Source organism: Lissotriton vulgaris, chromosome 1_1, assembly GCF_964263255.1.
Source record: "Lissotriton vulgaris chromosome 1_1, aLisVul1.2, whole genome shotgun sequence".
Lineage (NCBI taxonomy): Eukaryota > Metazoa > Chordata > Amphibia > Caudata > Salamandridae > Lissotriton > Lissotriton vulgaris.
The window spans coordinates 245,106,697-245,121,519 of NC_141685.1; the positions used below are offsets into that span (position 1 = coordinate 245,106,697).

General features: G+C 45.6%; 3 non-coding genes across 3 annotated transcripts; 1 reads left to right on the forward strand and 2 right to left on the reverse strand.

Annotated features, from left to right (window-relative positions):
- Positions 1-954: 954 nt before the first annotated feature.
- On the reverse strand, positions 955-1,027 carry TRNAF-GAA (transfer RNA phenylalanine (anticodon GAA)). Its single transcript has one exon. It is a non-coding gene; the product is annotated as a tRNA-Phe (tRNA).
- A 1,007-nt stretch (positions 1,028-2,034) lies between these two features.
- TRNAP-AGG (transfer RNA proline (anticodon AGG)) lies at positions 2,035-2,106 on the reverse strand. Its single transcript has one exon. It is a non-coding gene; the product is annotated as a tRNA-Pro (tRNA).
- A 3,068-nt stretch (positions 2,107-5,174) lies between these two features.
- TRNAE-UUC (transfer RNA glutamic acid (anticodon UUC)) lies at positions 5,175-5,246 on the forward strand. Its single transcript has one exon. It is a non-coding gene; the product is annotated as a tRNA-Glu (tRNA).
- The last annotated feature ends 9,577 nt before the right edge of the window (positions 5,247-14,823 follow it).

A 14,823-nucleotide genomic window follows, 5' to 3' on the forward strand; every position in this document is an offset into this window, starting at 1 on the left:
GTCAGTATTCAATAGAATGACACATTATAGATTACATGTAAAATAGATGTCCAATCGTCATACCTTAAAAATGTACAATGAGTATTAAAAAAAAAAGTATACCCTCCCCGTCGGGGAATTGAACCGCGTGACAGGCGGGGATACTGACCACTATACTAACGAGGATTTGATGCCCATAGACTTGCCAAACAGCTACTTATCGTACTCTACAACCTGCTATGTTTTGTTTGTGATGATTTTTTAATTTTCCAGCTCCTAGATAACAACACAAGGGCCGCATGCTCAACAAACACACACACAAAACACACACTCTCCTCCCTCTCGCCTCCTGGCAGACGCTCTCAGCAGCATCCCCTGATGCCAGAGTCACCACAACCAGCTCCCAGGGCTGCTTCAGATGGGGCCCCGGCCTGGCTTTGTCTGTTGCTGGTGGGTGGCTGGGGGGGAGCCGGAAGAGAGAGCTGGGTTGTAAAGGTGAAGAGGGGAGGCAGGAAAAGGAAAAGCCCCAGCGTGTGAGGGTCTGAGAAAGAGGCGCTTTCTACTGTAAGCAGAAGGGAAAAAAGTGGAGAGTTTGAAAACATCCTTCGGGCCGGATTTGAAGGATGACAGTCAATTCACTACAGTCCTCCGCTCTACCAACTGAGCTATCGAAGGCGCGACTGAGATTATTTTGAAGCTATATACCATGAGAACAGGGATCCAGACCCTGGAGGAATATTTTTTAAATTGTGAGACTGACACTGAGTTGGATTGCAAGAAACGTGTGTCAATAAACAAAATATGGAATGAGTGAAAGAGGGTGTTAGTAAGAAGTGAGGGGGGAGGAAGAAAGAAGCTGGAGCGTGCAACAAATAAAGATTAATGTTGCTACAGAAGTTTTCTTTTAACAAGTTTTAGAGGGGTTAAAGATTGCATTTGCAGCACTGATTATAATGTTTCAAACAAAAAGTCATCTGCCGAAACCCGGGATCGAACCAGGGACCTTTAGATCTTCAGTCTAACGCTCTCCCAACTGAGCTATTTCGGCCGCTTTTGTTACAGTCCTGTGGCCACGCTGGGTCCAGATACACGGGAGGTTTGTTCGCTGCATTATTGGTGAGTTTATGGGTCTTATTACCAGGCGCCCAGGTCTCTCATCCCATTCCGCCCTCACACTGACAGAACCCTCGCTGGGGGGTCGATGCTCTCTCCCAGCACTGAAGACCAGTCACGGAGCTGACACTTTAAACACTGACGTCATCGACGTCAACCAATCCGAGAGGTAAAACTGCACCCACCATCACCCCGCCCCTCCCTTCCTGATACCCCTCAGAGAGACTTCAATCAGCCTCTCCACGCTGACCACTTGGTAAATTAAACGAGAATATTGAAATGGATGTTTTTTACATATAGAGGAGTAAAATAACAACTTTACATGCACAAGCATACGAATTTCACATGCATACTTAAACGTGTAAATGTCATTTAAGGTACTGCTTCTTTGTCGTGTCCTTCAATACCCTCTCTCAGATCTACTTGTTTAACTGCTGCCTCTTAACCAGGAACCATCGCTCAGGCTGGTGAGTGCCTAGAAGCCTTTCTTCCCACTAAACACTATGGATCCAGTGCGCATTTTTCCTTTCACCGCTAGCGTTTGATGGCCTCATATATCTGTAGCCAAGGCGACAGGCCCCTCCCACCGCCTAAGCCCAGTTCTTCCCAGAGCTCCTCCTCTGTGATTTAACGTTTATGCCCAGTTACAGTGATGGGGTTTAAATAGGAACCTACAGCACCACTTCCACTTGAATCACAAGATGTGGACGGCTGACATGGACTAGAAATATGCTCCGGCGTAGAGTATCAGCTGGCTCGTTGGTCTAGGGGTATGATTCTCGCTTTGGGTGCGAGAGGTCCCAGGTTCAAATCCCGGACGAGCCCACTTTTTTTCCCCCTCAATTTTTTTATTTTTTATTTGACACTTTTTTTTTTTTTTATTACATTTTCCACTTTTAAATTGATTGATTTAAAATATTCGGTAAATGATTTTTAAAAATTGGGCTCGTCCGGGATTTGAACCCGGGACCTCTCGCACCCTAAGCGAGAATCATACCCCTAGACCAACGAGCCAGCTGTGTGCATCGTCCTAAATAGCCTTCTATGTACCTGAAACAGCTACAGAATTGTGGCATTGTCTTTTTTTTCCTGGATTCTCCAGCGCCTTGAAAGCACACTAAAAACCTCAAAGGCTGAAGCCAGAAGACCTCTGACTGAGAGGCACTGACTTCAGAATATGTCTGCTTCCGCCTCTGCTTCGGACCACCACCTCCTTCCAGGCCTTCAAAACTGACCTCAAAGCTCTCCTCCTTCAAAGACACTTCCAAAGTTAATTCACGCCCTCTCTATTATCTAAAGGAAGTCCTTCCATTATAGGAAATTCTGTTCACATGCCCATAGAAATGCCTTCCCAGTGTGTTTTTATGGTTTGAGAGTCTGCCATTTATTGCAGTATTATACTTCTACTTGTATGTTGTCCTCCATTGTAAAAGGCACACCTCATTTTCCCTCTTGTATTGTATCATTTACTACCTCTTGTACTTTGTTGCTCTTGATTCTTGCACAATTGTCACTATTGCCTTATGTAACGTAATGTTTGCTTTTGTAACATGTTGACTTGTAATTTTTCCTCATGTTTCACTACTGTTCCTATTGTGAAGCGCTCTGACACCTTTGGGTAAAGTCCGCGCTATATAAAAACGCATAAAATAAAAATACATATTCAACATTGGGAAGTTGAATGACACAGTAATCGCAAGACTCTACAGATTATTCTAGGAGAGAGAATAGCTGCACAGAGAGCAGTCCCACGTCACCACCCACAACACTAGGGGTGTAGATAGCCCCCGTGACCCCCCAGTAGTCTCTCTGGTGGTCCCCCAGCTTCAGGGACACATCATGCCGGCTGATGGTGAAACTGTTCCCGTGCATGACGCCCAGAGGGCTTGAAGCGCCCTCCCTCGCTGTCAAGCGTCTTCTCTCCTTCAGTCTCTGAGACTCCCAGTCTGAGAAATGGAAACACCGGCAAAGCTCCTCTCGAGCTGTAGGCGCTACTGCTGCAGCATTGACCCAGCCCCTCTGACTCTCTGAGCTCCTGTCAGTTCCATCAGGTCATGCTGACTCTCCGAGGTCCTGCCAGTTCCATCAGGTCATGCTGACTCTCTGAGCTCCTGTCAGTTCCATCAGGTCATTCTGCAGTGCAGTGTTGAGGGTCACACAGAGGGCCAGTGTGTGCAATCCTATCAGAAGCTCGTCCTTCGCAGCGCTGGAATGGGGGGGGGACTCGTTTCAATGCACTTATTAGTACAGTAATTATTTACACTCTGCATTCCTGCAGTGAGGGTGAATATGCAGTGCTGCAAAGGAGGAGACAGTGTGCAGTGCTGCAGAGGAGGCCACAGTGTGCAGGGCTGCAGAGGAGGAGACAGTGTGCAGCGCTGCAGAGGAGGCCACAGTGTGCAGCGCTGCGGAGGAGACCACAGTGTGCAGCGCTGCGGAGGAGGCCACAGTGTGCAGCGCTGCGGAGGAGACCACAGTGTGCAGCGCTGCGGAGGAGGCCACAGTGTGCAGCGCTGCATAGGAAGCCACAGTGTGCAGTGCTGCAGAGGAGGCCACAGTGTGCAGCGCTGCATAGGAAGCCACAGTGTGCAGTGCTGCAGAGGAGGCCACAATGTGCAGTGCTGCAGAGGAGGCCACAATGTGCAGAGCTGCAGAGGAGGCCACAGTGTGCAGTGCTGCAGAGGAGGCCACAGTGTGCAGTGCTGTAATTAGAGTCGGTCAGTGCAGTGATGTAATGATTATCACCTTGCAGTGTTGCCCTCTAGTGCAGTGCTGCTGAGGGGGGTACTGTTTGTAGTGTGGCAATGAGGATTATTCTGTGCATTCCACCATTAAGCGTTTCTTTGTGTAGTACTGCACGGAGGGCCGTTCTGTGCAGCCCTGCAGCGAGGGTCAGGCTCTACAGTTCTGCAGCGAGGGTCGGGCTCTACAGTTGTGCAGTGAGGTCTCTCCAGTGCAGTAATAATGACTGTCACTCTGTACAGTGCTGCAGTGAGGGTGTCTTGGTATACTGGAGGGATGCTGTTCAGCCCTGCAGTGAGGGTCGGCTCTACAGTTCTGCAGTGAGGTCTCTCCAGTGCAGTAATAATGACTGTCAGTCTGTGCAGTGCTGCAGTGAGGGTGTCTTGGTATACTGCTGTGTGAGGGACACTGTGCAGCCCTGCAGTGAGGGTCGGGCTCTACAGTTCTGCAGTGAGGCCTCTCCAGTGCAGTAATAATGACTGTCACTCTGTGCATTGCTGCTGTGAGGGTGTCTTGGTATACTGGAGGGACGCTGTTCAGTACTGCAGTGAGGGCCAGGCTCTACAGTGCTGCAGTGAGGTCTCTCTAATGCTGCAGTGAGATCCCTGTCGAGCGATGCAGTGGGTGCATAGTCTGCAGTGCTGCACTGAGTGCCACCATGTGCATTGCTACAGTGACAGTCACTCTGTGCTTACATGCCAACATTTTAGAGGAGGGAGGTGGAAGAGTCTAAAAACACAATCGGGAGCACAGATTTACCCCTTTCACTTCTATCGAAACAGATGCTGTTCAGGCAGAAGATAGCCTAAAGAAAAGCAGTTTTTTGCTCCAACAATCGGGAGTGTCCCGCCGGAATCGGGCCCATGAGCATGCATGCTCGGTGCAGAGCTGCACCTTGTCACCACATTACAGTTCTGCAGTGAGTGTGAATGTGCAGTGCTGCAGTTAGGATCACACTGGCCGAGTACTGCAGTGAAAATGACTCAGTGCAGTGCTGCAGTGCTGCAGTGCTGCAGTGCTGCAGTGCTGCAGTGCTGCAGTGCTGCAGTGCTGCAGTGCTGCAGTGATGTCTGCGTCATGTGCAGCGCTGTCTGTTTCACGTTGAATGTTCCTCTGTCCCTTTCAGAAATAGCCTGAGACCTTCTATGTTGTGAAGAATGATTGGCAGAGGCCAGACTGAAGGAAAGGAATGATCGGGTTCCAAATTAGAGTGAAGTGTGTCCCCTTATTTCTTGTCTTCCCTTCTCCTAATACTGGAATGGGTAAGTCACTGAAGGTTGGAAAAGGCACTGACGGGCCAGAAGCCTTTGTTTGTATAAAAACTTGTAGTTTAAATAGTCTCCCATATGGTCTAGCGGTTAGGATTCCTGGTTTTCACCCAGGCGGCCCGGGTTCGACTCCCGGTATGGGAAGAAGATAATTTTTTCTTGCTGACAATTCTTTGCTTTTTCATTCCTACCTAACCTAAATGGCCCTAAAGTCCTAGTAAAGCTCTCTTGCTTCGTCTTCCGCTTCCGTCAGTCCAAAGCCCTTTGAGGTTTGAACCGAACCCTCAGCTCACTGTTCCCGCCCCAGCCCTTCCTGCACAGCTGCTATATATTAAGGACCTGGAGGACCTAACAACAGGTTAATAATATGAAGAGGTATTCGCTCTTTGTCTTTTATTGCACAACAAAAAATTACAGATTATATAAATACCTCGGGGAATTAAAACGAAATAACCAGTTTCCTGGGCTCTCAATGTGTAAAATGCTCGTTTATTTCCCTGCTCTGCCCGTGCTATGGAAGAGGCGCTTCAGTGTCTGTTTATAACCCGCTGTGTTGTGTTTCAATTTTAATCGCTTGCTGTGTTTGTTTGTTTAGTGACATTAAACTCGGGTTGTGTTACTTTACCGGGGGCAGATTTTCAAGCCACCTTGCGTCACTTTTCCCTGTTAAAAGTGACCTAAGAGCCTTGTAAATGTGCCCCAGGGGTTTAAGACTTGAGGGGTTGGAGTGTTTTCCATCAGCTGTGAGATTGCAGCCGCTGTTTGCAGTGTCCACAGTTTGCACCGGTGCGGTTTGTGCTCTCACTGCTGGTTCCAAAAGGGAGGGCTGGAGGCCGCCTGTACAGTAAGGGTTGGAGCCCAAGTCTGGCATGTGACACGTGTCACTCAGTCATGTGGCATATGCCACATCTGATGTGACATATGCCATAGATTTTCTACTTGGTCTTTCATTATTATCATTTGAGCATTTCCAAAGGACTATGTTTCACTCTGCTTTCACTCTGCTAAAATAAATAAATTGTTTAAAAAAATAAAAATAAAATTAAAAAATAATTTCCTGAGGTGGGGCTTGAACCCTGGTCAGAACTCACTCAAAGCCCCTGCACATACACTGTGAGCCACGTAGTCTGCTGACAGTTTCCCAGCCAAAGGTCTTTATGTCATAGAGTAAGGTTGTCAGTCCTTCCTCTATTTCTATTGTCTTTGGACTATAGATACCAGAAATCTTCTCTCGATTTACATTCTTTAAATACAAATAGCCCTTCCTTTCATACAGTCTGCCACTAGCCCCATGCATTTCCAATTCTTACACAATCATCCCCAAATTCTCATTCCACTAAATAAGTGATTTCTTTCATAGCAAACCTGTCCCCCCTATCCACGTGCCACCCAGCATGCCATTATCAATGCCTGACATGCACTATGAGTAAGGAGGCCATAGTTCTCCTAGATACTGCTAGGGGGTCATTTACAAAGGCACAGCTTTTATTTGTGGAATGTAGAAATGAAATAAAAAAAAAAAAAAAAAAAGAAAGCTTTTCTCCACCTGGGGTTTGAACCCTGGTCATAACTCACTCAAAGCCCCTACACATACACAGTGAGCCACGTGGTCTGCTGAAAGTTTCCCAGCCAAAGGTCTTTATGTCATAGAGTAAGGTTGTTAGTCCTTCCTCTATTTCTATTGTCTTTGGACTTTAGATACCAGAAATCTTCTCTCGATTTACATTCTTTAAATACAAATAGCCCTTCCTTTCATACAGTCTGCCACTAGCCCCATGCATTTCCAATTCTTACACAATCATCCCCAAATTCTCATTCCACGAAATAAGTGATTTCTTTCATAGCAAACCTGTCCCCCCTATCCACGTGCCACCCAGCATGCCATTATCAATGCCTGACATGCACTATGAGTAAGGAGGCCATAGTTCTCCTAGATACTGCTAGGGGGTCATTTACAAAGGCACAGCTTTCATTTGTGGAATGTAGAAATAAAATAAAAAAATAAATAAAAAAAGAAAGCTTTTCCCCACCTGGGGTTTGAACCCTGGTCAAAACTCACTCAAAGCCCCTGCACATACACAGTGAGCCACGTAGTCTGCTGAAAGTTTCCCAGCCAAAGGTCTTTATGTCATAGAGTAAGGTTGTTAGTCCTTCCTCTATTTCTATTGTCTTTGGACTTTAGATACCAGAAATCTTCTCTCGATTTACATTCTTTAAATACAAATAGCCCTTCCTTTCATACAGTCTGCCACTAGCCCCATGCATTTCCAATTCTTACACAATCATCCCCAAATTCTCATTCCACTAAATAAGTGATTTCTTTCATAGCAAACCTGTCCCCCTATCCACGTGCCACCCAGCATGCCATTATCAATGCCTGACATGCACTATGAGTAAGGAGGCCATAGTTCTCCTAGATACTGCTAGGGGGTCATTTACAAAGGCACAGCTTTCATTTGTGGAATGTAGAAATAAAATTAAAAAAAAAAAAAAAAAGAAAGCTTTTCCCTACCTGGGGTTTGAACCCTGGTCAAAACTCAATCAAAGCCCCTGCACATACACAGTGAGCCACGTAGTCTGCTGAAAGTTTCCCAGCCAAAGGTATCTATGTCATAGAGTAAGGTTGTTAGTCCTTCCTCTATTTCTATTGTCTTTGGACTTTAGATACCAGAAATCTTCTCTCGATTTACATTCTTTAAATACAAATAGCCCTTCCTTTCATACAGTCTGCCACTAGCCCCATGCATTTCCAATTCTTACACAATCATCCCCAAATTCTCATTCCACTAAATAAGTGATTTCTTTCATAGCAAACCTGTCCCCCCTATCCACGTGCCACCCAGCATGCCATTATCAATGCCTGACATGCACTATGAGTAAGGAGGCCATAGTTCTCCTAGATACTGCTAGGGGGTCATTTACAAAGGCACAGCTTTCATTTGTGGAATTTAGAAATAAAATTTAAAAAAAAAAAAAAAAAAAGAAAGCTTTTCCCCACCTGGGGTTTGAACCCTGGTCAAAATTCACTCAAAGCCCCTGCACAAACACAGTGAGCCACATACTCTGCTGAAAGTTCCCCAGCCAAAGGTATCTATGTCATAGAATAAGGATGTCAGTCCTTCCTCTATTTCTATTGTCTTTGGACTGTAGATACCAGAAATCTTCTCTCGATTTACATTCTTTAAATACAAATAGCCCTTCCTTTCATACAGTCTGCCACTAGCCCCATGCATTTCCAATTCTTACACAATCACCCCTAAATTCTCATTCCACTAAATAAGTGATTGTTTCATAGCAAATCTGTCCCCCCTATCCACGTGCCACACAGGATGCCATTATCAATGCCTGACATGCACTATGAGTAAGGAGGCCATAGTTCTCCCAGATACTGCTAGGGGGTCATTTACAAAGGCACAGCTTTCATTTGTGGAATTTAGAAATAAAAAAAAATAAATAAAAAAACATTTTTCCCACCTGGGGTTTGAACCCTGGTCAAAACTCACTCAAAGCCCCAGCACACACACAGTGAGCCACCTACTCTGCTGAAAGTTCCCCAGCCAAAGGTTTCTATGTCATAGAATAAGGTTGTCAGTCCTTCCTCAATTTCTATTGTCTTTGGACTGTAGATACCAGAAATCTTCTTTCGATTTACATTCTTTAAATACAAATAGCCCTTCCTTTCATACAGTCTGCCACTAGCCCCATGCATTTATTATTGTTACACAATCACGGCACAGGGAACCCCAGGTGCCACCCAGATTAGGACCCCCCTGGCATAGGTAGAATAGGATCAATGAAGCATCTGGCCCGCCATTTTTAGGACAGCTTCTGGGCACCCTCTTCGTTCAAGTGGGTCTCCTTGAGGCACGCAATGGAGACGCCATGGCGTCGGAGGAATGAAAGGACCCTGTATCTTTTAGTGCAAGTGCCCAATCCACGCACGTTCCAAGTTAAGAATTTAAACCCATGACAGGAGATCACGCCCAACCTGGACATATATTACAAACGGCGTGTTCCGCCACCCACGGGCCCAACCAGCATCCAGGCCGGGGGACCTAGCCCATCTGATCAGCCATTCAAATAACAGAAACACAGTACTCTCGATGCCAGCAACAATTTCCCCTCCCAACCCCACCAACCCCCCAAGCCCCCCCAACCCCACAACCCCCCATAACATCTACCCCCACCCCCACCCACGAGCAAGATGACAGCAACAACAAAACACGCTATCCTGCCCTCCCCCTGCTGGTGCCATGATGTACACAGCCACCCTATTCGTCCCATCCAATACACACACACACACACACCCAACCAAACACCACCCACCCCCCTTTTAGCTCCCGATGGGACCCAGACGTACAGAAATGAACCTGGGCTTGGCCGCCGGCATCAGTCCCAAAGCAGGGCCCTCCCCAGCCAAAATAAAGACAGACACCGCCACATAAGGTCGTTCCAACGGGATACAGGTCCTACGCTCCTCTCCGTCATTCAAGCTCGAACAGCACGGCTCCCAGGTACCTCATACAAACTCAAGGCCCAGCACTAAAGCCCCCAAAGCAGAGCACAACACTCTTCACTCCAACAGTACCTTACGACAGAGCCGTCCCCTGCAGCAGTTCAGACATTCCAGTCTCTGGGATCACCGGAGCCGTAGAGTCTGTACCTGGCACAATGTCCTGCAGGGTATCTGGAACCAACACGTCCCCAGGGGCGGATGCGCCCGAGGACTCTGGACCATCCCTTGCCAAGGAAGGTCCCAACGGCTCCGCCTTCCGCATCGTCGTCTCTGGGGATCGTTCCCCCAGGTCTCACGGGGCCCCCCTCACTCTCCCGTGGGCATGTCGTCACACCTGTATCTCCTGCCACTCCCACACCTCAGCGGGCTATTCGAAGAAATGTGCCCGGCCCTGAGATATCACCTTGACCTTGGCCGGATATAACAGCATATATTGTAGCTTCATCTCCTGGAGCTTCTGCTTGACTCCCAGGTAGGCCTTTCGCTGCTCTTGCACCTGTTGGGTGTAATCAGGATAGATGCATATGTGGCTGTTCTCAATGGTGAGAGACTCCGTCTACCTCGCCGCCTTCAGAATGCAATCCCGGACTTATATAGTTCAGGATCTTCGCAATCAATGCCCTCGGAGGCTCCCCCGGGTGGGGGGGTACCATGGCCCTATGCGCTCGTTCGATGCCAAATACATTTGATAGCCCATGCGGGCACAGTTGAGTCTGAATCCAGTCCTCCAGGAAGCGCTCGGCATTCCCCGCCTCCAATCGCTCCGGCACACGCAGGACTCTAATGTTGCTGCGGCGCGCCCTACCCTCCGCGTCCTCAGCTTTTCGTTCCAATGCGTGCTTCATAGAGGTTAAAATAATAGGACAACAACTATGGAAGTAGCCAGCCGGATGAGCCACTTAGTCAGGAACTCTTCCATGCTCCCCATTCATTTTGCATAAGCTTTATTCGATAGCAATTATCATAAAAGCATTTCACAGTCACATAAAAGTATATAAAATGAATATTTCATATAGTAAAAACAAGTTTTTAAAACCTGGCTATACCGTCCACTCTAAATTTACGCTTAATATCTTAATTGGCATTTGCTCATTAGGTTTAAAATTACAGATTAGCTAAAACACATGTCCCATACAAAACAGTTAATCTTCAGTACTTTGCAAATAATTCCTATGTGTAAATTATCTCTCCGATCCACAGATTAGATGGTATTTATTTGCACATTACTCCTTAATTGTGCCCTTATACGGATAATCCACAGGTACTTTGTAACACCACATACTAGCGAGGACCTACTTGAGTCACTTCTCATGATTCGTAGAGCATCAAGGAGGTTTCTAGTGCCCAAATATAATACATATAGGCTTGATCCATTTGGCCCTTGCTTGCTTGTAGGCTGGGCAAGCAAAGACTACATGGTCTACAGTTTCTTGTTGTGCATCACAGCAGGGGCAGTTATATAGGTTGGATGTTGTTGGGTCCCATTTTGCCAGTTTGGTATTTAGCCTTACTGACCCTAATGTAAACTGCATATATAGTGCCCTGTCTCTGTGTTTCCTGATAAAATCTAGATAACGTTCCAGGGATCAAACTGATTTATGCTGGATGAACTCTTCAAATAGTCAGACAAGCATTGGTTTATGTAAGACCTGGTGATTTACCCAGTTCCAGTAATTCTTTTTTAACTCTCTCTTAGTCGGAGTGACCTGCTTGGCCCAAGCTTTGGCTAAGCCCAGCTTGGTCAGTAATTCCTTTAGATCTTTAAGCCACTTAACACCTTTGTTGTTATCAAGGGTAATTAGCTCAGAAAGGACCGTCGCATAGCTATGGAGTTCTGGGGTGCGTCTTAGTCTTATCAAGTATAGAATAGGGCAAAGTATATCCACCTCGCTAAAAGTGTGTCTGCCCATGTCAGAGAGTATGGGCTTGAGTGGTGTATTGGTAGTGACGGATACCAGATCTCTAAAGAATTTACTCTTTGATCGTCCAATCTCATTAGTTTTTTCGAAGCCCCAAAGTTCAGCGCCATAAATTCTTGACCTCACAGCTTTACCTTTATAGACTACTAGTGAAGGAGCTACCAGTCTACTTGACGTTAACCTTTGGTCCCTACCAATGGAATCCACCACCCTCTTATGGTTCAGTAACATTTTGTTCATGTGAGTCCCCCATTGCATTTTATTTGATAACCTAATACCCAGTTAATCAAAGGAATGGACTCTCTCTAAGGGGTAAACCATTGTTAGTGAGAGTGTTATTAAAATGTTTGCCCACATTGAAAGCCATAAACGTAGTCTTTGTGATGTTTATCATTAGGCCCCTTTGTGTACAGGAAAAATTGAAAGTGGGTGTGGAGTTCCCGGAGGCCCATTGGGGTTTTCGATATTAAAATAGTGTCGTCGGCCAACAGTAGGGTATGGTTTTTTTCCCCTTCAAAAATTAGATCAATTTTATTTTTGAAATTGGCTAAAAAAACTAACCACTCCGTTTACATAAAGTCAAAAGAGGGTAGGAGCCATCACACAGCCCTGGCAAACCGCCTGTTGAACTGTATCTTGTCTTTACTTTTCCCATGAGCCCCCATCTAACTCGGGCATAGGTTTCATCATGGAGGCGTATTAAAATATTTAAAAGGTATGAGGGTAAGCCAATTTCCTGGAGCACTCACCATAGCTTCTCTTGCAGCACTAAATCATAATTGGTTTTAAGCTCAATGAACGCAAGTAAAGACTTCCCATGACAATTATGACTACTTTCCAATATAACAAAGTAATGTAAACAGTCCTGTACTGGTACCTTTACTAAAACCTGTTTGATAGGTGGAAAGATCATCTTCCTCCTCCATCCAATTTTGAATCCTATTTACAAGGGCTTTGCCAACCACTTTCTGCATGGTATCTATTAGGGTGATAGCCCTGTATTTGTTAGTGTCCTCGCCGTCTCCCTTTTTATATATAGTTATGACCTCTGCTCCTTTCCTAGATATAGCGACTTCTGCTCCTTTCATTATATTGTTGATTAAAAGCAGGATATATTGGGCCCACTTCTGTAGTTCTAATTACAGCAAGTCACCCAGTATACCATCTGGGGCTGCTGCCTTTGCAGGAATAGTACACTTAATTGCATTCGCAATCTCTTTCATCTGGAAGAGATTGGTATCTTCAATTGTAAGTGGAACCTGAATTCTCTTCAACTGAGAGGGAGGTAGGGCCTCTAGTTCTTCCGTGTCCAGTCGGGAAAAGTCATCCCACCAGGCCTCATCACCAATATGGTTCGTGATTGGGATGTTGTCCCTCCTATTTCTCATCTTGATTAGATCCCAAAAGGAGGCGTAATCCCTCTAGAAACAGTAAACTTTCATGTCCTCTAATGTACCTCTTCCCAATCACGTTTTGCTTGCTTTACTGATATGTTGTAGTCCATTCTCGCTATTTTTACTATTGTGTGTTTTTTCACCTTTTCCGCAGATATTAGTACTTGCTCCTTTTCTCCCTGCAGGACTCAGTGTACCATGAATTGGAGCTTTTTGTTCGGCTCCTAGTGGGGCCACTGCGTCGTCTTTCAAGGAAGTGTGCACCAATCGGAGCAATTGTCTCGTGGCGTATTATGTGGATATTCCCCCCACCCCCCGGACATTATCTCAAGCTGCCTTGAGTTCGGCTGTTTTTGACACTAATATTGAGGAGATGTTCTTTTGTTTTTGGTCCTCTCCTGCGACCTTGGGCCATCTTAGACGCCTACCACAATTAGATAGAATTAACTCCTTTGTGGATACAAGGTAATTCCCAATGGTATTAGAATTTTTGTTGGGATGGGCCCATTGATTTTTTCAGTTTAATATTAGATGGTTGTGGTTACTGTCAATAGTTAGGCCCAATTCCATGTTCATGACATTGGGCCAGAGGGGTAAGTCGACCAAGATATAATCAATGCTGGAAGGGCAAGCAAGTTTATTGTAAGTATTTTTCCCCCTGATGTTGGATAGGGTTCTGCCAATTGTGTCTCTTATGCCATATTCTAGTATTATAGTATTAACTTGTATTACAATCTCAGACCATCTTTTAACCGGTGGTAAGACTAGGGGGGGCACTGACCATTTGCTATCCTCTTCAATTATCCCTAGGAGATCTTCACTGCTTAGTGGCTCGAATGTGCAGTTAAAGTCACCGGCCGCAATGATTTCATCAAATGAGGGGCACTTGTTTATTTGATTTTCTAGCTGTCTTTCTATGGTCGATTAATTGCCATTTGCTTTCCCTCTTATATAGACTTTAAAGAGCTACAATACATCACCACCCTTCTGACCTTTTATTTTAAGCCACATAATGTCGGGACTTCTGGTCTCATGTAGGAGGGATGAGCAGCCCAGATCTAATCTGATCCAAGCTGTTATTCCTCTAGAAGGCCTGCACTTTCCCGTACACACTGCCGGGATATGCAATGTACTTTAGACAGGTTTTTACAGTGCAGTTACACTCCAAACTCTTCTCGTCTTGTCTTCTTGGCTTCATGGAACAGAAGCACACAGGCTCACACAATCCCCTAAGCCAATCACAACTCTGCTGTCACCAGCAATACAGCAGTTTCGAGATTAGTCTGAGCGCCCTGTTTGGCTGCTCAGGCAGTGCATGGAAGCCTAGGACAGTTCTTCACCTGGCTGGCAGGCTAAACTGACATGTGCAGTAATGTTGTACATATTTTCTCCTCCCACTGGCTCATATAGCCCAGCCCCGCACCACCCTAACCTTGCTCTGAGTTCACACTGAAAAATATCTGATAATAACATTGAGTTTTTTCTTTTTTTTTTTTTGCGCTGCTCAAACAGCAGTGTGGTCACTCTGTTTCACTCTGCTGGAGGAGCCGCTGCAGTCTCGACCTGCAAGTGACCTATTGTCACTAGTGGATTTTGCAATTGACTTCAATGCTATTTTGTCAATTTCTTTTTCAGCACTGATTTTTTGTTCCTTTAAAAATCCATAACTCTTATTATAAACATGCAATTCTGTTATTTTTGGTCGCTACATTAAGATAACATTAAGCTTACTGTATATAGATTGATGCTGGATTTCTTGGAAAGTGTGTTAATTACATGTTCCTCTAGTTAAGCCTTATTTCTTCTAGCCACTCACTGCATAGGACCGAGAAAAATAAGTATTACTGTGAATTCAAGGACCATCATTTGGATATAAATATAACATTATTTGG